General features: G+C 45.5%; 1 long non-coding RNA gene across 2 annotated transcripts in view; it reads right to left on the bottom strand.

The window, feature by feature from the left end:
- Nucleotides 1-249: 249 nt before the first annotated feature.
- Nucleotides 250-21,830, bottom strand: part of LOC103562311 (uncharacterized) — a 58,255-nt gene continuing 36,674 nt past the window's right edge. Inside the window, exons 2-3 of one of the 2 annotated variants that reach the window (XR_011525742.1) lie at nt 2,068-2,392; nt 250-1,865 (exon numbers count right to left, since the gene is read on the bottom strand). This is a non-coding gene — a long non-coding RNA (uncharacterized lncRNA). Of the gene's footprint in view, nt 1,866-2,067; nt 2,393-15,579; nt 19,070-21,830 lie in introns of those variants that run through there. The other variant, XR_011525741.1, reaches the window with a different exon arrangement.

The raw sequence follows: 21,830 nt of genomic DNA, 5'->3' as shown, positions 1-21,830 counted from the left end.
TCAGGACCTGATGAAGCCTGTAGTCAAACTGGAGGTTTTTGAGAGGGTTTTTGGTGGTTTTTTCCTTTTTTTTTTTTTTTTGGTGAGGAAGATTGGCACTAGTAATATCTGTTGCCATGCTTTCTCTTTTTGCCTGAGGAAGCTTGTCCCTGAGCTAACATCTGTGCCAATTGTAGGGGAGGAAGACATATCCTCTACTCTCTCTGGGTTCTTCTGGCCGGAGATGAATTAAATTCACATGAGACCAAATAACAAGAGAAAATTAAACAAACCTTTATAACATGTATACATGGGAGAGGCTCACGCAACCTGAGCAACTCACCAAAACAGCCGAAGCCACCACCTTAAATATCATCTTCAGCTAAAGACAAAGGAGGATACTGGGGGTAGGGGGAGTCAGTTACAGGAGGTTACCAGACAAGTACAGTAAACAGGAGTAAGATTATTATGCAGATTTAAGTGCTTGCCTTCCACATTGATTAAGAGTTTCTAGAGACAGGGGCTGGCCCCGTGGCCAAGTGGTTAAGTTCACGCGCTCTGCTGCAGGCGGCCCAGTGTTTCGTTGGTTCGAATCCTGGGCACGGACATGGCACTGCTCATCAAACCACACTGAGGCAGCGTCCCACATGCCACAACTAGAAGGACCCACACCGAAGAATATACAACTATGTACTGGGGGGCCTTGGGGAGAAAAAGGAAAAAAATAAAATCTTTAAAAAAATAAAAATAAAAAAATAAAAAAAAATAAAGAGTTTCCAGAGACAAGGTCATCCGCCCTTCTTCCTGGTACAGAGAGGGAGACACCTTTACAGATGGAGATTTCCTTTACAATGTAAATGTTTCTTAACAAAGGGAAGTAAACTCTGCTTTCCAGAGTTTCTTTCCTGTCTGCAGTTTATTAAAAGTAACCAGCCCCAAATAATTCTCATGCCAAAGAGATATATCTTGGGGTGGCCAATTCCCATCTCCCACACAATCTTCCTCTATTTTGTATGTGGGGACGCTCCCACAGCATGGCTTGACTAGCAGTGCACCAGTCTGCACCCAGGATTAGAACCTGCAAACCCCAGGCCGCCAAAGCAGAGCATGTGAACCCAGCCACTAGGCCACAGGGCCAGCTCCCAAACTGGAGTTTTCTTAGCTATAAGTCAACCTTTTCCTCATTTCCTTCTGCCCCAACACACATACATACACACACACATATACACACACCCACATAAGCCATCCAAAATTTCACAATCCTGGGAAAGACAAACTTATTTTCTAGAACTTAAGTATTGAAAAGAGCCACTATAAAATTTTAAAGGTGGTTGGTATTTGAATGCTTTCAAGTCCAGTCCACTTATAACTTAGAAAAAGACGTACTCAAAATTCAAATGTTAATGGAATGGTGGACTCACCCAGGCAAACTCCTTTTATCAGCAAAAATGAGAGTCTTATTTCTGAGACCTTCAGAGACCACTTAGAAATTTCTGGAAGGGAAATGGTGTGAACATTCTTTCTGCTACCAAGACTGTCGGTCATTACAGCAAACTATGTTACAAAAGGTTCTGTTCTACTTGCTGAGGAATCCGTAGGTGTTTGGACAGCTCTGGGTGGAGGCAAAAGTGGGTGGGAAGGCAGCCCCTGTGCCCACGTGGCAGCAGCCCGTGGGGCCTGAGGGATCCAAACTAAGTCCCAACCACTCTCCTGTCTTGGGGTGGACGGTCACCTGCAGCTAGGAGGACAGGTGATCGGAATGGAGATCCTTGCTGATCAAGAGAAGGGCCTTCTCTGTGGCTTATCCACCTCTTGATTACTCACAATGAGTTCCACGGGCACCTGACGCTTCCCCCAATGTCGGAGTGCTCTTCGGCTATTTCTGGCTGGGGGAAGACATAAGAGGTGAAATTCTAATAGCCTCACTTTCCCCAACCTTTACAACTAAAAGATTCTTTTTGAAGACAGTTGTGGCAGATTAATGGCCTGTGGGATAATCTATCAATCTAAACCAGGCCTCACACATCTGTTCCCTTTGCCCCAGCGTGACTAGAGCCAAACCAATCAAGTCGTGTTATTCCATCTTACCATTTTATGCTTTTTTAAACATCCGTATTTTAGATGCATGCAGGACCTTTTTGGTGAAACAGCAGCATCCTCTTGTAGATGCTCTCCCACCGACCCCACTCATATCCTCTGGGTTCTCTATAAAGGAGCCTTGAATTACAACACAGACGAGCTAGCTCTCCAGACCACGATGTAAGGGAGGTCCTCTCACTCCAGTAGAGGCATCAACAAGCAGGGAGTGGAGAGGGAATGTCCCCTGGGGACAGGAAACACCGCTGCTCTCAGGCACTGCAGCCTCTTCCTTCTCCCCCGACTCCTCCTCCTCCTCTTCTTGCTCCTCCTCCTCCTCCCGCAACTCCTCCTCCTCCTTCCTGTGAACAGAGGAGCTAATTTATCAGACCCTTCCAGACAGAGCTGGAGCGAGCTTCCCTCCCCTCTCACCCTCCTCCACCACCCCCACCCCCACCCTCGTGTCCCCCCACACTCTGCACCTCATTTCCTCCTCAAATTCGTCTAGGAGGCTCCTTGGGGCCTGCAGGCAGGGACATTCCAGAAAGGATCTTGACTATCTCATTGACAGGGGAATCCTCATTAGCTGGCTTCTGTAGTCACTCTTTTCTCCAGCTCTCACTTGGAGGAAGGAGTCCCGGGTGTCTTTGTCCCCTTCTAATTTGCCATCTCCACCCCTCCCACCCCAAACCCACCACCTCTGGCACCCCTGCTGAGAACAATAGATGGAGGAGGAATATTTCCGGAGTTACTCTCATAAATCTTTCCCTTGCTTCCCTGGGAATTCTCTACCCTTGAGCAAGGGGGGTGAGAGGGTGTGCGGGAGCCTTAGAGCATCATTCCTGACTCATTAGCTCGTTTCCGCAAGGTGCCAGCTGGATCATCTAAAAGTTATTCAGCTACCCAGGAGGAAAGGCTCATTGCCAAACTACAGGCTAACTTGAGGATTTAGTGCGATCCTCAGCCCTCGCATCTGACCTCAGAGCAAGCAAGCCGTTCAGGGAGTCATTTCCTGACCCCAGAGTGGTCAGTGCCCCTGGAGTGGATTTTTACAGAGAGATTCTGCCCCTGCCTGCACAGCTTCCTGAGAACGGTTCCGGAAAGACAGTACGTTGTGTTGTTGCCTTTGTGTGTGTCTGGCAAGAGAGAAGTCATGCAACCTTCCAGTTCTTGATGGAGTGGGTCCTGGGAAAATTCATTCCCGGTGCCCCACCAGATCCCCATGGATTCATCAGGCTGATGACACAAGCCTGTGGATTTTCACGTGTGCTCCGCCACTTGTTCTCAGAACAACTTTTATCTTTTCTGCTTTGGCCTCTTGCACATCCAAAAGATTTTACTGTAACTCTCTCGTTGTATCTGTGTCTGTTTTCCAGGCCCTTGTTAACACTCTGTTGGCGTGTCGTTTTATCAGTAACAACAGAAGGTACTATTTATTGACTGCTTACTCCCGTCAGCCGCTGTGCTGAGGGCTTTCCATCCATGAGCTTGTTCATGTCTTGACAGCACTGCAAAGTAGGTGCTTAGCAGCCTATTTACAAGTGAGGAAACTGAGGTTTAGAAAATTAGGACTCTCCTCAAGTCACACGGCTAGAAAGAGGCGGGATTCAAACTCTGCTCTGCCTGGCCCCCACATGCTGCTCAAAGCCCCCCACTAAAACAGAGAGCTCAGGACATGCGCATTCTCTTGGATTACCACCCATGTCTGAGCACATGCTACAGAGCCTGAGCGACGTCCACTGTCACCTCACCAACTCTGCAGGTGATGATGAAGACCAGGACGGCTGAGACAATTTCTGCAGAACAGCACAACACCAAAGGAATTTAAGAATTGTCGCAAACACTTAGGCCAGGAACGTGCCTAGATCCTAACACAGGACAGGATACTAAAGAGAAGCCTGATGAAATGCTTTTGATGATGAAAGAGAATCCCCCAGGCAATGGAGTCATCAGTGAGGAGAGCAGGATTAAATGAGCACCCCAGGGCGCAGACACAGGAGTGCCGTCAAAGACAAGGAGACGAGTCAGACAAACGTAAACCAGCACAATCACAAACGGACAAGGTGAGCCTTTGGAAGTCTGAGATTGTGTCGAAGTCACTCTGCTGTTGAATTCTGGTCTTCACACCTCCTTGCGTTTCCCTACTCCCCAAGATTAACCCTCCAACAGCATGGGCTAGGAGTGGAGAGCCTGATGAAGCTTGAGGTCGAAAATCATTGGAGCTGAGTAGGAAAGCCTCGGTTCTGACATATTTAGTCTCTCTATCCTTAGTTTTCTCATCAAACATATCCATTCATTCTAAACCACTGAGAGCTGGCTGTACATAGGGTTTTATCAAAGCACTGTGAGAGATACAAGAAACATTAGGCATGATCCCCAACCCTGAGTGGCTTCCTCTCTAGGTTGTAAAATAAGAAATGCACACATCAAAAGGTGAATGACAAGGCTGGCCAGCCCCATGGCCTAGTGGCTAAGTTCAGCACACTCTCCTTCCACGGGCTGTGTTCAGTTCACGTGCACGGACCTACACCACCGGTTGGCAGCCGTGCTGTGGTGGTGACCCGCACACAAAATAGAGGAAGATTGGCACAGATGTTAGCTCAGGGTGAATCTTCCTCAAGCAAAAAAAAAAGGGAAACAAAAAACAAAAAGGGTGAATGACCACAGTTAGACCCATAAGCACCTGCCTGACCCCTCCCCACTTGGAGGTCTGATGCGCACCTCGACCTTCAGCATGTGGGTCTCTCCTCCCCTCTCTCCTCTTTCTTCCCTTCTGTGGTTGCATCAATGTGTCACCAAGTCCTACCAGCTACATCTCCAAACACACCCCAGGCTGTGCCCTCTCTCTTCCTGCACCGCCTCCACCACCAGCTTGCCCGGGGACTCTTGCAATGGCCTCACAACCAGCCTCTCTGCTTCCACTTCGGTGTTGCTCCACTATTGCTCCACAAAGCAGCCAGAGTGATAATTTTTAAATAAATTGGAGCATTTCTTTCTTCTGCTTAAAACCCTCAAATGTCTTCCCATCACATTGAAACGTCAATCTAACTTCCTCCCTGAGGCCACAAGGCTGTGCCTGGTCTGGGGTCTACACAAGCCTGTGACAGCTTCTCTTAACTATCCGGCTTACTCCCTCCACACCTGGCAGGTAAATGGCCCTTCTTTCTGTTCCTACGACCGCTAGGCTCTTTCCATTCTTGGGGCACTGAATTTGCCGTTTTCTTCACCTAGACAGTTCTTGCCCAGATCTTCCCAGGGTTGTCTCTTGTGATTCAGGTCTCAGTTCCCTCCTCAGAAAATCCTTCGCTACCCGGCCAGTTCAAAACAGCCCATCGAACACGTTCAAATCCATCACTGTTTAATTGTCATCATAGCACTTATCTCTAGATTTTTCTTGATTGCTGATTTACTTATTTAATTGCTCACCACCTTTCACACACACGCAATTAGAACGTAAGCTTCATTACATGCCTTGTTCCACACTATCTCCCCAGTGCCAAGGAAGGCACTCAGTCAATATTTACTGAATGAATTAATCCAGTACTATGTAAGTTCTCCTAACTAGGGAATGGTACTGATAACACATCAGTTCTAGTATGTTTCAAAAGAGAAAGGAAGCCGAGTGAGCTGGCTGGGTCAGGGAGGCTGCATGGAGGAGGTGAGACAAGCTGAGCCAGGAAGGAGGATTCAGGTTTGTGCACTGAAAGGGAACAGGCTGTGCATTTCCAGCCAGGGGTTTAGCACAGGACAAGCTCTTTGATACACAGTGAGAAGCAATAAGACCTAGACACAAAGCCAGGCAGCGCACCTCCAAACGCAGAACCAAACTCACACTCTACTGACGGGCCAGGGACCACTGTAGTCGCTCAGACTTGAGACGATGACCTACTCACAGTGGAGTTGGAATAGGAACGGAGCAGGAATGGAAACGGCAATTCAAGTCTAATACTTAACTTTGGATTTTGGTGTAGCCAAGCTGGTAGCCATCAATTAGCAGATGATCGCTATGTGGGAAGGTAGTGTTCAGGTACATTAACTCAAATCCTCATGAACCCAGCTATCCATGGGATTTTCTTGTCCCTTGAACTCTAGTAAATGTGGCTTAAACCTCCCAATTCTAAAAACTGTGAACGTTCAATGCCCTCCCCTCAATTTCTGTGAATTCCCAAACCTTCAGAGTCTGATCTCCTTATATATGGTTTCTACACTCAGACCGTCTGCTCTTTGGCCCCAAACTGAAATCTAGCCCCCTTCACTTGTTTCCGCACCAATCCGGTGAGTTTAATCAAATGTGTAGATTTGTTAGGGGGTGAGGAAAGAGGTTTGAGGCTATGCCTAATTAAACGGGACCGAGCCCTTGGCCACCTCACTGCCTCCACCCTCCCCGCCCTTCCCTCTCACTCCTCCCCTGAGAAGCTAAAGGAAGTCTTCCCATTTCATGCGGTGCGTGTATCAATCACGTTATGCATCTGAAGCTTGTCCTCGGGGGTCTCATCCTTTCCCCAAAGTGCTTATGCAAGTATTTCTCCCAAATCAGTACAGTCTTCTCTGTAAGAGAAATTAAGGCAAGTAAAATGCTCTGCATTTTGTGGCATTCGCAATAACCCTCTGAAGTAAATATTATGATTATTCCCACTGTGTAGATGAAGAAACTGAGGCACGGTAAAGCTAAGCTACTCGCACACATTTTTATAGTCGATAAGTAGCAAGCCCAGATTGAAACTTACTCAAAAGCCCGTGTTTTTTGTAAGGCACCATGATCTCGAGGTTGTCCCAGAAAAGTCTAGGTGAAAGACCTATCTTGGAGGAAGGAAGACAAGAAAGGGCCACTCCCGTCCATAATCAGGAAGGAGCTGCTGAGCAGGAAACTGTGCCTACGGGAGGCATTTCTCTGTGCATATCCCAGGGGGAGGAAGGCCTCCGACACCCAAATTGCTACTGGAAAAGGTCCCATGGAGTCATGTCTGTAACTTTCAAATCAGACAGAGGGATTTCTCTTGATGTGGTATTTACCCCAAACAGAAGTACTTAGACCTTAACTTTATCCACTTTAGAAAATTGCGATGCAACAACGTGGAGGGCCCTTGAGGACATTACGCTAAGTGAGATAACTCAGAAGGAGAAAGATGAACATTATATATCACTTATATGTGGAATCTAAGAAAGCCAAACTTGCAGAAACAGAGAGAAAAGTGGTGGATACCAGGGGGTGGGGGGTGACGCGATAGGAGTGATGGTGAATATAGACAACACTATTGTATTATAATCACCCAATTTGCTAAGAGACTAGATATTAATCATTCCAATTACTAAAAAGAAATGACAATTATGTGACGTGATAGAGGTGATAGTTATTGCTACAATGGCAATCATATTATAATATATAAATGTATCAAACCAACATGTTGTACACCTTAAATTTATCCAATGTTATATGTCAAATGTATTTCAACTAAAAGAAGAAAAAGAAAAAAAGACAGTTACTGTGCAGACTGACCCTAAGGAAAATGAAGTCATGTTTGAGAGAGCATCATTCAAAGGATCCGGAGGCTGACTGTAAGGATGGTAATGGATGGCTGAATTTAACACGGGAAAGGAACCAGGCAGCCTCAGGGCTCTCTCCCTGCTGACGCTGTGAGCCTAATATCCTATGAGAATCTACCTAACCCAACTGACATCTTTGCAACACCTTGCATGGCAGAAGAGAGCCCAGAAATGAAGTCTATACAAACAGGGTGAGCTACTGCATCTGGCTTCTGGGTTTAACAACAATTATAGAAGGAAATCCTAAAGGGGTGCCCCTCATCATTGCCCCACATGTTTTACAAGCAATAGTCATCATCACCGATTAACATTAGCCAGCCGCTGTGCTGGGCACTACTGCTATAAGGACAAGTCAAAGGCAGAGTTGTCATCCTCAGAACTTCCGGTCTAGTGGGGAAGGAGATTTTAATTTTAAAAATCACAGACATAAATTTATAATCACACTAACAAATTCTAAACACTTCACTTTCATTGACTTATTTGGTTCCCATAACCCTAAAAGGTAGGCAGTATATCCTCACTTCCTAGACAAGTAAATTGGAAATCAGAGAGGTTAAGTAACCAGCCTAAGGTTACGTGGGACTGGGGTTTGACCCCGGTCTGTCTGAGTTCACAGCTACCCTTCTGCATTCTTCCACTACTGAAAAGAAGGACCTAAGTTTTCAATGTCATCATTTGGACATTTAATTATGACAAATTGAGTCATGTTATTATGCTAAAGTGATGGTGCAAGACAGGAGGAGCGATAGCCTGTTGGGCCTCATGGAGCCTCCTTGGGGAGCCCCTTACAGTTTCTGCGGTCACATTCCACCGGGTCACGGCTGTGAGCCCCTCCTTGCATTTTTCTCACCCTGAGTTCTCCTTAAAGGGGGATGCTTTTAGAATCTACCTTTGATTATTCCCTTGTATCAACCAGAAAATGGCCAAAATTCTTAGCATGACAGGTCCCTAACAACCTGACTCTAGTCATTCCCTCTCCATCCCCCAACCTAGAGCACAGTATTCTTTTTTCAAGACCTATCTCCCACTTAATCGCCTTGGGAAAACTTTCCCTACCTCCTGCCGGCATCTCCTCCTTTGTGTCCTCACCTTTATTAAAGTTATCACCTCACGAGGCATTCGTGCCCCACCAGGTGAATCCTGAGTTTCTCCAGCTAAGAACTGTGTCACACCCATATTAACAATCCTAGCACCTGTGCACAGCACACAGCAGGCACGTGATAAATGCTCAGAGGATGAAAGTACAAACAAGTAAACAAATGAGGGAACATGCTGTGACGTGGGACTCCAGGATTCCAGGCAGGCACAATCTCAAGATTCCTAGGAAACCATTTCACTCATGCAGCTCAATAAGCAGCACCGCAGAATATCACCTCTGGAAGGTTCCTGAAGGATCTCCTCCAATACTTCCATTTTACAGATGTGGGACTGAGGCCGGCAGAGAGGAGACTTGCCCAAGGTCACTTCTGCGTTGCCCCCCACTGACCCTCAAGCACTGTTGGTTGCAGGTGCTTCATTTTTCTAACTTTGAGCCCAAATGCAATCCCAAGATTTTTTTGGTTTTAGTTAAAATTAATGACTGATCTACAAAGAAGCCCGTTAGTGTCACAATTACCCAGGGGCCTTGAGAGGCACTCCGGTGGGTGGAGGGAGGCAGAGGCAGTGAGGTCATCGTGGTGTTTGTATTTATCAACAGGGATCTTAGTTCCTTCCTTCCATGAAGACTTTGCATTTAGTGGGGAATTTTAAAAGCTTGTGGTTTGCAATAAGATCCATCACTGTGGCTTCTGTCAGGCCCATTGTTCCTTGCTGCTCACTGCAACTACAAAGTAGGATTCAAATAAATGTGGGATGATATTGAGTAAATACACACATGGCCCCAGGAACATATGATTAGTCATAGATCGTGCACCTAATACTCAACATGAGCTGCAGCCGAGAACTTGGCAAAGTCTCACCTCGAAAAGTTATTATGGTGTTGAATTCTTTACAAAGAGGTTTTATCTAAAAAGAATTGTACAAAAAGTGTAATTCTTGTGCTTATCAAACAGGAAGCAGCCAGTGCTCGCTGGCCTGCCCGTGGCCAGCTGGCTGCAGCTCTTCTCCTTAGAAACAAGGGTTCTCAGAACAGAAATCATCTCTTTTCAACCTGGATCCCCAGTGCCTAAAACACAGCAGGAGCTCAATAAATGTTTGGTGAAATAATAAGTCAACAAATAACAGAATGAGTGTTTGCCTACTGTAGTCATTAGGATTAGGGTTAGCTGTACGTAATCGAAAACCAAACAAGAGGTTCAAGCAACACAGGGGTTTCTTTCTCTTTTACACAAAAGAGAGGTAAGAAAACCAAACTGACATGAGAGTTCCACAGCCACCAGGGATCCAGGCTCATTTATCTTGGTGCCTCCTCCTCCTATATGCAAGCTTCCCTCATGAGCAAAGGTGGCTGCCACAGCACCAGTCATCAAGTCTACGATGAAGGCAGAAAGAAGAAGGGGGAAAATGCACCCCACCTAGACAAGCAGATCTCTTTTTTTTAACTTAGAATTTTTTTATCTTTTTTATTGTGGTAACATAGATATAGATCATAAATTTTCTATTTTAATGATTTTTAGGTGTATAGTTCAGTGGTATTAAATACATTCATAATGTTGTGCAACCATCACCCCATCCGTCTCCAGATCTCTTTTACCTTGTAAAATTGAAACTCTGTACTCCTTACCCCTGACTCTCCATTCCCGCCTCTTCCCAACGCCTATCACCACCATTCTACTTTGTCTATGAATCTGATTACTCTAGGTCCTCACATAAGTGGAATCATGCAATACCTGTCCTTTTGTAACTGGCATATTTCACTTGCATAACGTTCTCAAGGTCCATCCGTGTTGTAACGAGTGTCAGAATTTCGGTCCTTTGTAAAGTTGAATAATATTCCATTGTATGTCTATGTCACACTTTGTTTATCCACTCATGTCAGTGGACATTTGGCTACTGTGAATATACTATGAACATGGCTGTGTCAAGTAGACCGCTTTTAAAGAGTTTGACAAGAAGTGTCACCTGACTGCCACTTATTTTTTATAGGCCATAACCGCAAGGGGAGTTTAGGGAAAGCAGCCCTTTACCTGGGTATATTTGCCTACCCAAATAATCTACTTCCCAAGTAAAAAGAGAAAGAGAGCGAGAATATTGAGTGGGCAACTAGCAGACCCTGCGCCTCTGCTGAATAGCCTGAGTCTCATCAAAATGCCCACTTATTCCAAAATAATCCTGTCTGCTCCTGCGTCTGAGCTTTGTTCCAAGACGGTTTGTCTGTGGGTTAAAGGACTATACCCCCAGAAAGCCCCTGCCCTGTGAAAGACTGACACGGCCGGGCTCGAATAATGAGTCTGTGGGATGTTTTTCAGAGCATTTTCACATATCTACGCTCTCATCTCCAGACCCACATTTGTAATGAGCTGTTTAACATTCCCACTTGGAAATTCACTGGCATCAACCCAACAGATCAGAGAGGATAATTATCCTAATCCCACTGCTCCACCCACCGCGCAGCTCTTCCTTCTCACTTCCTCATTTCAAGTCAAATAGGTTTTCTTTATGTAACCTTGAAGAGTCTTAATATGATCATACCGAGAAGCTCCAAAAGACAGCTACAGACCAGAACACTTCAAATGCGTTTGTCCGCAGAGCCCTTTTCTTTTCTGGAACGACTCTTGGGTGAGTGTGCTCAGCAACATGGCTGCCAAGCTGGAGACGCGTAAATGTTTCCCAGGCCCTCTTAGCTTGGCGCTTTCCCAGTTACCCTGATTCTGCCTCCACAAAGTCTCTCATCTCTCCTTCCCTTCCCTTCTCCCTGTTAGGGTCATTAAAACAGGAGGCCATCCAATTGTGATGGTTCTAACACTTCAGAAGCCGGTGGGAGCAAACCAAACCTAGGCCTGTGATACCTCAGGGGCAGGAAGTCAAGACATTAGGACAACGGATCACAAACAGCCATCTAGGTTTTTCCAAATAAGGGACAGTGGACACTCCCTGCTGTCCCTCCACCTTCTCTCTATAAAGGCCTCCCCCGCACCATGGGAGGGGCGCCCCAGCCACTTCACGTTGTTCTGGTTGTTAGTCGCTGCCCAGTTCCAATTGGCTTTTGCTCAAAAAAACCTCAAAATGTTTAATATGCCTCAGTTTCTCTTTTAACACTCCCTTCCATTCAAAGGTCTCCATTCCGCCCTTCCCAGTGTGACCTCCGCCCCTGAGCTGGGGCATTGGCTTCCTTCATTCACCCCACACACCGTGTCCTGGGCTGTGCTGGGCCCCAGGGAGGCGGTGAACGGGGAGCTGTGGTCCTGTCCTGGTGCTTCCCAGTACTTACTGCCTAAAGGGTGTGGAGGACAGCAGCCATCCAATAAGCCCAGAGGAAGAGTGGAAGGACAATGCGGTGGGCCAGCAAGGAGAGGGGGTGATGCTGTGTGGCTCTGGGAAGGGCCCCGAGGAGGGGCAATGAACAGAGCTGCCAGCCAGGCAGGAGGTCATTAGGGGAGGGGAAGGAAGGGCCCACCAGGCAGAGGGGAGCCTCTTGTGCAGCAGAGCTGGGCAGGAGCAGCCTGGTGAGGAAGACCCAAGGATGGCACAGCAGCTCAGGACTCAGTGAATGACAGTGGTAGACACGAACAAAAGGGGCAAAGAGATAAGTGGGACCTTGAAGAGTTTGTTAAGAATCTTTATCTTTAGCCTTTAAGCCTGGGGTGATTTATCACTGTTTCCATTTTGAGAAGTTGGCTTCCCCGGCTGTGCAGACAGCCTGGGACTATAGCGAGACAGGATGCATGCAGAGACCAGATAGAGGTTCTCACGAGCATCCACATGAACAGCAGTGGTGGTGGCTTGGGGCAGACAGGGTGATGGCTATAGAGAAATCTGGACACATTCAAGTGGTATTTCAGAGGCAGAATTAACAGAACATTGGGTTGGACTGGATTGGGTTAGGTTTTCTAAGGATTGGTTTTATTCCTTGAAGACGAAAACCTGTCTTCCTTATTTCTCGGTTCCTCGAACCTAACTGCAGACCTTTTGTTTGGTAGGAGATGGCTATTAAGTTGGCTGAATTTATTTGCATTGAATATTTGCATACAGAGGCAAAAGTTTGAGGAAATCCAACCCAAATAGGTGCATTTTAATGCAAAAAGAAGGGGCAAGTCCTGCTGGGAAGTTCCTGAGGAGGGCAAACTGAGTTGGGTACCACCAAGGAGCCAGCCTGGGCCCAGGGTGTGACACTGAAGGTAGCTCTACCCCTCCGCTGCCCCTATCTGAGGGCACAGGCCCAGAACCACACTGAACCAGAAGTGCGACTGTAGGATCCCTTTCCTAATGGATTAGGGTGACGGCGGACCCCATGTGAGCCAGGCAGATCCACCCATGGAAGAGAGAGATTTAAGGGCCTTATTTCAAATTAATATTTTGCAACAAAGAGCAGCTGCTGAGCCACTTCAATTCCAGTGGTATTTATTGCTATTAGATGACAGTGGCTGTACCTAAAAATTAGAGGAAAAAAGAAACAAACCAACCCACCAACAATGCTCTAAAGAGCTGTTTGATTAATTGCCGTAGTTCAGAACACTCAACCTGCACTATCTAACCACAGCCATTGTGATCCACATTTCTTGTGAAGATCGGAAGGAAAAAATCGTTTCCCCCCCCCCCCAAAAAACAGTTAACTTCTATCAAAGATGCTGAAGAAAGTTCTATACTCATGGGTCAATCTTTGCCAGTTTTTTTCAATGCCAAAGCGATTCTATGCCAGAAACAAAGACCTCCTTGTCCTCATTTGGTTCCCTCTTCACTCTAAGAAATATTAGTGTTCTCCCCAAGTCTTTGTCACCAACCCCACACCATAATTACAACCCAATCTGAAAATTTTCCGGAGTTCAATGACTCTCACCTAAATGACAGACTTAGAAATAGAGAAATCTTCTCTTTGAAACACAGTGATGCCGTCAACATCTGTGATGCTCTGTAAGTAGTTAGACAGTACCAAAACAGGCATGGTTTGGGGAATTGCATAATGGTGACTGGTCACCAAATGAATCGGGAGGAAGAGAGGGCGCCTGAGGGGAATTGCTAAATCAGGGCTCTTGTATTTTGGCTCCTGCTCTGAATTCTCATTAATTGCCGTCTGGGTCTGAAAAGGTCATAGGCCTAATTATACCTGTGGACACCACATAATAGAAGCATTAACATGGTGCCCAATGACCCGCCGAGAGCCCCTGAAAACCCCCAAACCAGCCAAATCAAAGAGTCCACGGAATTTGCATGACCGTGAGGAATTATTGTTGCGGTTTTTTAGGTGTGATAATGATATTGTGGGTATGTTTAAGAAAGAAAGAGAATCCATAGCTCTCAGAGATACATGCTGAAGTATTTACAGATGAAAAAAATGTGATGTCTGGAATCTTTGTCAAGATAATCCTGTTGGGGGAGGAGGAGAAGAAATGAGACACGATCAGCCTTGTTGGCGATTGCTGACACGGGGCGATGGGAGGGTGGGGATGGGTGTACAATGCTCTCCTTGTGTGTGTGCGTGTGTGTGTGTGTGTTTGAAATTTTCTATGACAAAAATTTGTAAAATACCACAGACATTTTCTTCTTTTTCAAAGACCCCTAAGAAAGCCAGGCTTTTGACAACCAGAAACTCCTTCCTTGAGGCCAGGACACCACTAGAAATGTGTTGGTGTTATCACATGCTCTTTGTGTTTCTAAAACATTAAACGCTGAACTCTGCCTGCAGAGGAAGAGAAAACTAGAAACGAGGTGGAGACCCTCTCTCACTCCATAAAAAATACGAGCCACATCAACATTTTTTCCTCGCTTCTAATCACACATGCCCCACTGATTCGTTTCAGAAGAATTTTCAAAATTCTACTACTGTCATCATCCGGCACAAGGCCCTGTGGGTAACACACTCTAAACAAGAACGAAACTCAGACCTGGTTATAAATTCTACATTCAAAATAGCTTCTCTTCAGAAGCCACACGCACAGGTTCCCCAGAAAACTTCCCCTGTTTGGGGCTTAAGGATTTCTCTGCCCGGGAAGCTGGCTCTTGGGGCTCCCCTGAAGCAGCTCATTTCTCAGCTCCTTTTGTCTCCTTTCACAGCAAGAAGCTGAAATGGCTCTTCGGGAATTTTCCTTCCACCCTTCTGATTTCTCCTTCCTCTGCAGAGCAGCACAGGGTAACGTCCTTTAGAGTCTCCCGCTATGGCCACTATTCCAGTTGGGCACTGTCCCCAGCCGACTCAGGTGTTCTCGCTCATCAAATCAAGCAAGATCAAAAGTATCAATGTAGCACCTTCTGTGTGCCCCAAACTGTCCTACGGCCTGAAAGAAAGGAGAGAGAGGAGACAGAGACAGAGAGAGGGAAGGAAGAGAGGAAGGGAGGGAGAGGGAAGGGAAAAGAAGGGAAGGGAGAATGAAAATGGAGGAGAAGAAGAAGGAGGAAAAGAAAGAAAAAAATGACTTTCTAATTAACTATCTTTCATGACTTTTAGACATGAGAGTGCATTTTTCCAGAGAATACTTTCCTCAGATTGACTAACACAGAACTTCAAGAGAAAAAAAGCCTGATTTTCAAAATTCATCTTCACTTTTTCTCATCTCCAGCCATCTTGGGTTCAGAAGGCCCTTTCTGAAGCTGCTTCATCTGGCCTGGACCATCTGACGGAGGCAGCATCCGTGCCTGAGGATTCAATCAACTCAGACTAGATGGTTTTAGAGCCCTTTGTGTCAGCACAGGTCATTTGTCTATATCACATGCAAAGGCTCCACAGCCTCCTCAGATCACCCTCGAATGCTCTCCCAAATGGACCGGACGCCGTGACCTGTCAAGAAACGTTAACCATTGACTGGTAGAGTTCTTCCTGAACAATGGGTCCAGATGTTGGCTTGAAAAATGTCCCTTGTGCTTGTTTTGCTTTAAAGCGTGTGGTTAAAAGACTCTGGCATGATTTATTTGTTGGTTGGGCGTGTGGTGGAGTACAGAGAAGGGGGCAGAAATTATATGACAATTTAAAGCATAACAGATTTTGTTTGGCACTCCTTGGTGGGAACTTGAAATCAAATACAGTAGCAAAGTCATCTGTCAAGGGCAACTTGCTCTGATGTCCAAGAGAATCTCCTTAACCTATAAGTCATCGATGTAAGAAATAAATGACATTTTCATTCCTTCCATTCTTCATGTCTTGGGGATATAAGATGCAAAGAATGAGGTCTTGGATTGTAAATCATGGCCACTGGCTGTTAAATTGGAGACAAGGCCCCTGGGTTAGTCTGCATGTTCAGCATGCTCATTTCCAGCTCTCTCATCCCACCCCCCCTCACCTCCCGGACTGCGCACCCCTCACAGGCCTGTTATTCAGCTTCATTTATCTTGGTGAGGCTGACTTAATGGGAAATTGTTAAGGCTTGAAGGAATCGTGAAGACATGGTCAACTGAAAGATTAAATGTGGTCCTGCTCCCTTTTTTAGACTTGTGATAAAACTAAAAGATAAATGAGGGAGAGGCGGAGGAATTGAATTAAACCAGCAAGTTTCTTTCTCACACTGAAAAAATACATATTTTTTGTGAATATGACTCGACATTGGCATCTGCTTGGAAGATCTTTAATAATCTGATGGTTCAACTAAGAAGATAAATTCCAGCCTATGTCTGTTCCCTGCACCTAAAAAGTGTCAGGATTATAAAGGGTCACCTAGGGTATCAAAGGAAAATAAAGAAGTTGCTTTATTTTACGTAACACCAGCATAGATGTGGCTCTGAGTCCTACTTAGAGAAGCGTGTGTGTTGGAAGACTGCAAGGAGAGCATAAGAAGTTGGGGCACACTGACCAGATCCTGGCCTTGTCCGATATGTGCAGCCAGAGCCCTTCTGCCCGAGTTCAAAGCTTCCATGCAGTTCTGAGAGTGTGCCCCCAAGGGCCGTCAGCTCCAGCCACGTGGCCTCTGCTCCGCTCAGTCCTGAACACAGTCAGCCCAGCATCCAGGATGGGTCATGGCCGGAGGGAGGAGCAATTATCTCCTTCTGCAGCGTTGGAGGGCACACTGCTGTTACACCTCCCCAGGGGCACAAGGAGGTCAGGCTAACTCCATCTGAAAACCTCTTTTTGCAGAAGGAAAAACAAAATTATTTCAGTCAAGAAGCTGACACTTTGATTTACATCAGTTCTGGCAGGAAATTGACAGGAAAGTAAGTTTTTACAAATAGACAGTGGATGCTGTGGCCCCTCAAAATAGCCTACAGCCATCAGTCCTTCACAGCCTCCACATCTAGATGTGGCATCCCCTGTGAGCAGGAGCCTTGCAAAAACCTTATTTTTACGTGTGATTATTCAGGTCTTCTGAGAATGGCAAGAGGTCAAAGAGAGTCAAAATAGTGGGTGGAAAGAAATGGAAATAAATTAAAATATACATGAAGCCGAAGCACAAGCTGGTAGATGAAGGCAGAGTCATAGGCCAAGTCCAGTCCACAGAATCAGAGTGGCCAGCAGCCCCCAGGCCCATCTACAGTTCTTCTCTTCCAAACCAGGAAGACTCCAGCCACAGGTCTTCGTGCGTTTCAGGTCAAGGAGAGAAACACATTGCTCTGCAATCGGTTCTTCCTCTCTCCTCGTGCTGGTTCTTCTCCATGTCATGTTTACCAAGATCACAAGAGATTGGCCAGCAATCCAGAATTCTGGTGTATTACTTTAGGGATAAACATAATGGCCAAGATAACTGGACTTCTCTTGTCAACCTCTTTGAACCTTCCATTTCCAGCAAGAAAATCAAAATAATAGCAAAAGTTTACTTGGTGAGTATAGTCATTGCCAAGAGAGCTGGACTTGAGGAATATTTTACCAAGATGTCACAGCTTGAGAAATCACCTTCTCCCTCTATAGGAATTCACCTGCTACTTGGACCAGGGTTCGTCTCTCCATCCCTTGAGTTTACAGCCTGGAGACCTTCAGGTTCTCCTGTGGTTAGCACAACCCAGCTCCTCAAGCTGAGAAAAGAGTCAGGGATTTGGGGCAGACAATCAGTCTACACGGGAAAAAATTTCTCTCTCGGAAGACCAAGAGTGCACAGAAGCCATATGGACGTACCAAAAGTCTGCTAATCTATAGAAGTATAATCATGATCATTGTCAAGTGTTCACACTCTGGGTGCAAATCCAGGCTCCACCACTTTCTAGCTGTCCGACTCTAATCTGGTTATATATCTTCTGTGAGCACAAGTCTCTCTGCCTCTGAAATGGGATAATAAGGTTGCTGGGAGGTTTAGAGGAGCTGTAAAACAACATGCAGAGCCTGGCATACTGTAAATGGTCAATACATGTGAACTAATATAATCATCATCATCCACCATCTTGATTTTGCCATTTTCACATTATACGCTCTGCAAGTTGCTCTAGATTTCTATTATACAACTATCCGTCTATTTTAAAAGATAGGTCTTTCAGATCCACTATATTCTCCAAAATTTTCTTATCAAAGGTAAAACAATTTAAGTAGTTGATTGGAAAGGAGAGGAGAAGGGACATTCCTCAGCACATGGTCCTTATTTTCCAGAGAGGACACCTGTGACTGTGCTGCCCACCGCTCGGCTGCTGCCCGGGAGACTTGGGTGTCTCGCCCAGTGGCCTGGAAGGCATAGGAAACTGTGCTCTCTTAAATGAGGAATCTCAAAAAAAAAAAACAAAAATAAAAACCGAGCTCATAGATACAGAGAACAGATTGGTGGTTGCCGGAGACCGGGGGTGGAGGTGGGGTTTAAGGGGTGGGCAAAGTGGGTGAATGGGGTCAAAAGGTACAAACTTCCAGTTATAAAAAAAATAAATCATGGGGATGTGATGCACAGCATGGTGACTGTAGTTAATAACACTGTAGTGCACATTTGAAAGTTGCTAAGAGAGTAGATCTTAAGAGTTCTCATCACAAGAAAGAATTTTCACTATGTGCGGTGATGGATGTTAACTAGCCTTATTGTGGTGGTCACTTTGCAGTACATACAAATATCAAAGCATTATGTTGTACACCTGAAACTAATATAATGTCATATGTCAGTTATACCTCAATTTTTAAAAAATCTGTCTTCTGAGGAGGGTCTCCATGCCCCCCGGGAGCTGGGAGTACAGGCAAGCCACCATCACAGGGGCCTGCGTGGCCCTGAGAAGAATATACTTGACCTGGCCCCACCATGGCCTCCTTCTCAGCCAGCTCTGCCAGCTCAGAACGGGGAGAACAGAAGATTCTCTGGCTGTCTCCGAGTCCACGTAATTCTCTTCAGAGGAGCTTTGTTTCCAGAGAAACTATTCATCTGGTATCTCTGGGTGTTGTTTGGTGTCTTTACTGATGAGTGTCCAAGACCTTGTGACCATGTGCTCCTGGGATAAAAGTGCTTTGCGTAGTGACGGATTCTCCAGGTGCAGAGGAGCACAACTGTGTCTACGGAAACAGAAACGGAAACCAGAGTCTCTTTTATCACATCAGCGGATTGCCATCACCGCGGCGAACAGGGAGCTTATTACTCCCTCCCCTTGGTCCCGCGAAATGAAAGTCTTCATACCCGTCTCCCCAAAAATCCCCCTTACAAACTCGGCATGGATGAGCATATTCACTGCAGTACAGTTTCCAATAGTAAAGAATTGGAAAAAGTCTAACTAAACTATAATGAACTACTATACACCCGTATTTTAGAATACCATCGAGAGCTTAAAAGAATGATATGGACCTTCATGCAGTGACTTGGAAAGACATCTAAAACCTATCAAGGAAAAAAAAGCAAATTATTGTGCAAATATAACCCAATTTGTGTTAAAATATGTACACGCATACCGAACAGAAACAAAGTATATTTTTCTATATGCACATATATGCACGTAAAGGTAAATGAATGGAGACGGGGGCAAGGCGGTCCGATTCATTGGAGAGGGGGTTGGCACTGTTTGGCAGGATGGCTTTGATTCTCCTGTACCATTTGAGTATTTTATGACAAGAACATATTTGTGCATTACTGGTGTATTTAAATATGGGCTTATTTTTTAAAGGAGTTACTAAGAAATCTAATGAGATACGTAATCACGATTGGATGAAAATAACATGTATTGGATGAAAATAACAGCCGCAAGGTCATTTACAGCACTTATCAGCCCTTTCAACAGCAAAGAGACCATGTTATTTGGCAGAGAAGAAACGCCTGAGGCCAAGATTTAAGGGACTCAGAGGATCACATATTTTAATGAAATCAGGGTTAACCATCTGGTCGAATTAAAGATAACCCATCACCTGTTGAGAGCCACAAATCATTTACTAAATTTGAATCTACCTACCAGGCAGGCAAAGATTAATTTGCCAAGCCCAGCAGAGATTTACCCCAAATCGCCGCTCTCCCCCAACAATGCCTTTCCTGAGTAATTTTCCAGGTCTCTTCTGTTTATAAAACAGAAGCAAGGAGCATCAGTCCATCTCACACAGCAGGGCGGCCAACATGCAGCAGGGAAGATGAGCAATTCACATAAGGTTTTCATAAACTCTGCACTGCTCCTTCAGTGTCCTGTTGTGGGACGCAATAAAGGATGATCGCAGCTGTGAACGCAGAGCCAACTGCCATTGGGTTATAATGTCTCTATTGATTAGCTGGCTTTTCAGCCATTCAGCTGCAAAATCTCATATATTTTCAAAGATAACTCTTCTTGATGAATAAAATGTTAAAGAGACATTCTGTATCAAGTTCACACTTAAGTGTGAGAGACAAATTGAAGCCTTGCCACCCCCTCCAAAAAAGAAAGCAAGGAGTGAAGAAGCGTCCCTTCTGTGGTGAGCAGCAGATTTTTGAAACTCATTTCCCCAGGATGTTGTCAACAAAAGTCTGACTCAATTCCAAGGACAGAGTGGGCATAATTGCTTTCCTTATTTCCAAAGCATTTTAACATCTCTTGCTGTTGATATAGTACCCACATGGAATAAGCAAGCAGGTAACAGCGTTCCCATCGCACAGATGCGGACACCATGAGCGATTGGAGTCCAATATCCTACAGTTAAATACTGACAGGGTTGGGCAGGAATCCAGGGATGTTAACCCAATGAAGGTCTTGGAAATTGCTTGAGTAAAATATCAATTGCCTAATTGGAAAAGGATATTGTTCTCTAAAAACAACGTGACTGGTCATTTAGTCAAGTCCTATAGAAATGACTTCCTGCTTAGGGTGGGCCTCATCTTCCCTTAGTGAGGAGTGGACCAATTATCTCAGTCCGGCCATGTTCTTGTTGCTTTGTGGGCCAGGCCTGTGCTGCAGCTTCAAGTTGTTTCAAATTTCCAGCAAGCAGTTGTCACAGCCCGTGATGTTTCCATCCAGAACATTTCATGATCAGGACATGTGGGCATCAGGAGCACATCAGCACTCGGGTACTGCCTGCTTGCTTATTTTCAGACCCCTGTGCTGCCCACGGGCTCTCCAGTAAGCCTCAGAGTAAGCACGACGTACCTTATGATCAGTCTTTCTACCTTTTCCACCAAGAAGACAATCCCCATCCCTATTAGTCCCACTGATGCTAGTCTCCCGGCCTTAGAAAGGAGAGCTTCCTCTAGTGACATCACCTTCCTACTCTTCCGCAGACACTGTCCTTCCCTAGAGAAGTGACGCACGAATGACCTGAGGCTGTTGCTGCAGGATCAATGACCTGACTATATTGAGTAAAACTCCCCTAGAGAATTGGATTCAAGAGACTTGACGCTTCCCAGGAATCTGAAAGAAACGGCATTTAGGTTTTCATGGCCCACTAGCTCCGGTTAAAAGTTCAGAAATAAAAGGTTATTGACCCAGGAGATTTTCCTGAGAGGAGGAGGGCACGGCCACAGCAGCCCCCCGGGCCCTCCAACTCAGGCATCATAAAGGAGCTTGCAGGTCACTGACTCCGGAGAAAATAAAAGTTGGGAAACCATTGGAAAATCTGCTCTGCATTTTATTTGATTTTTATTGGAGTAAGTTACTAGATGATGCTCTGCTTCCAGAAAGAATACACTAGCTCTGGAGTAAATTGTATTTCTTTGTCTTAGGTTTTATATTCAAATTCATATTCTTTTAATAATTTCCGCAGTAGAACTTCCTGAGGTCCACACAGTTCGGCTCCTGGTCTCCAAGTAAGTAAAGAATTGTGTTTCTGGCTGGTTCTATATTATCTCCTAAAAATTACCCCCATTGACTTG

Source organism: Equus przewalskii, chromosome 13 (assembly GCF_037783145.1).
Source record: "Equus przewalskii isolate Varuska chromosome 13, EquPr2, whole genome shotgun sequence".
NCBI classification, from domain to species: domain Eukaryota; kingdom Metazoa; phylum Chordata; class Mammalia; order Perissodactyla; family Equidae; genus Equus; species Equus przewalskii.
The sequence above is the reverse complement of the archived record's forward strand: the minus strand, read 5'-3'. Positions and strand labels throughout refer to the sequence as shown.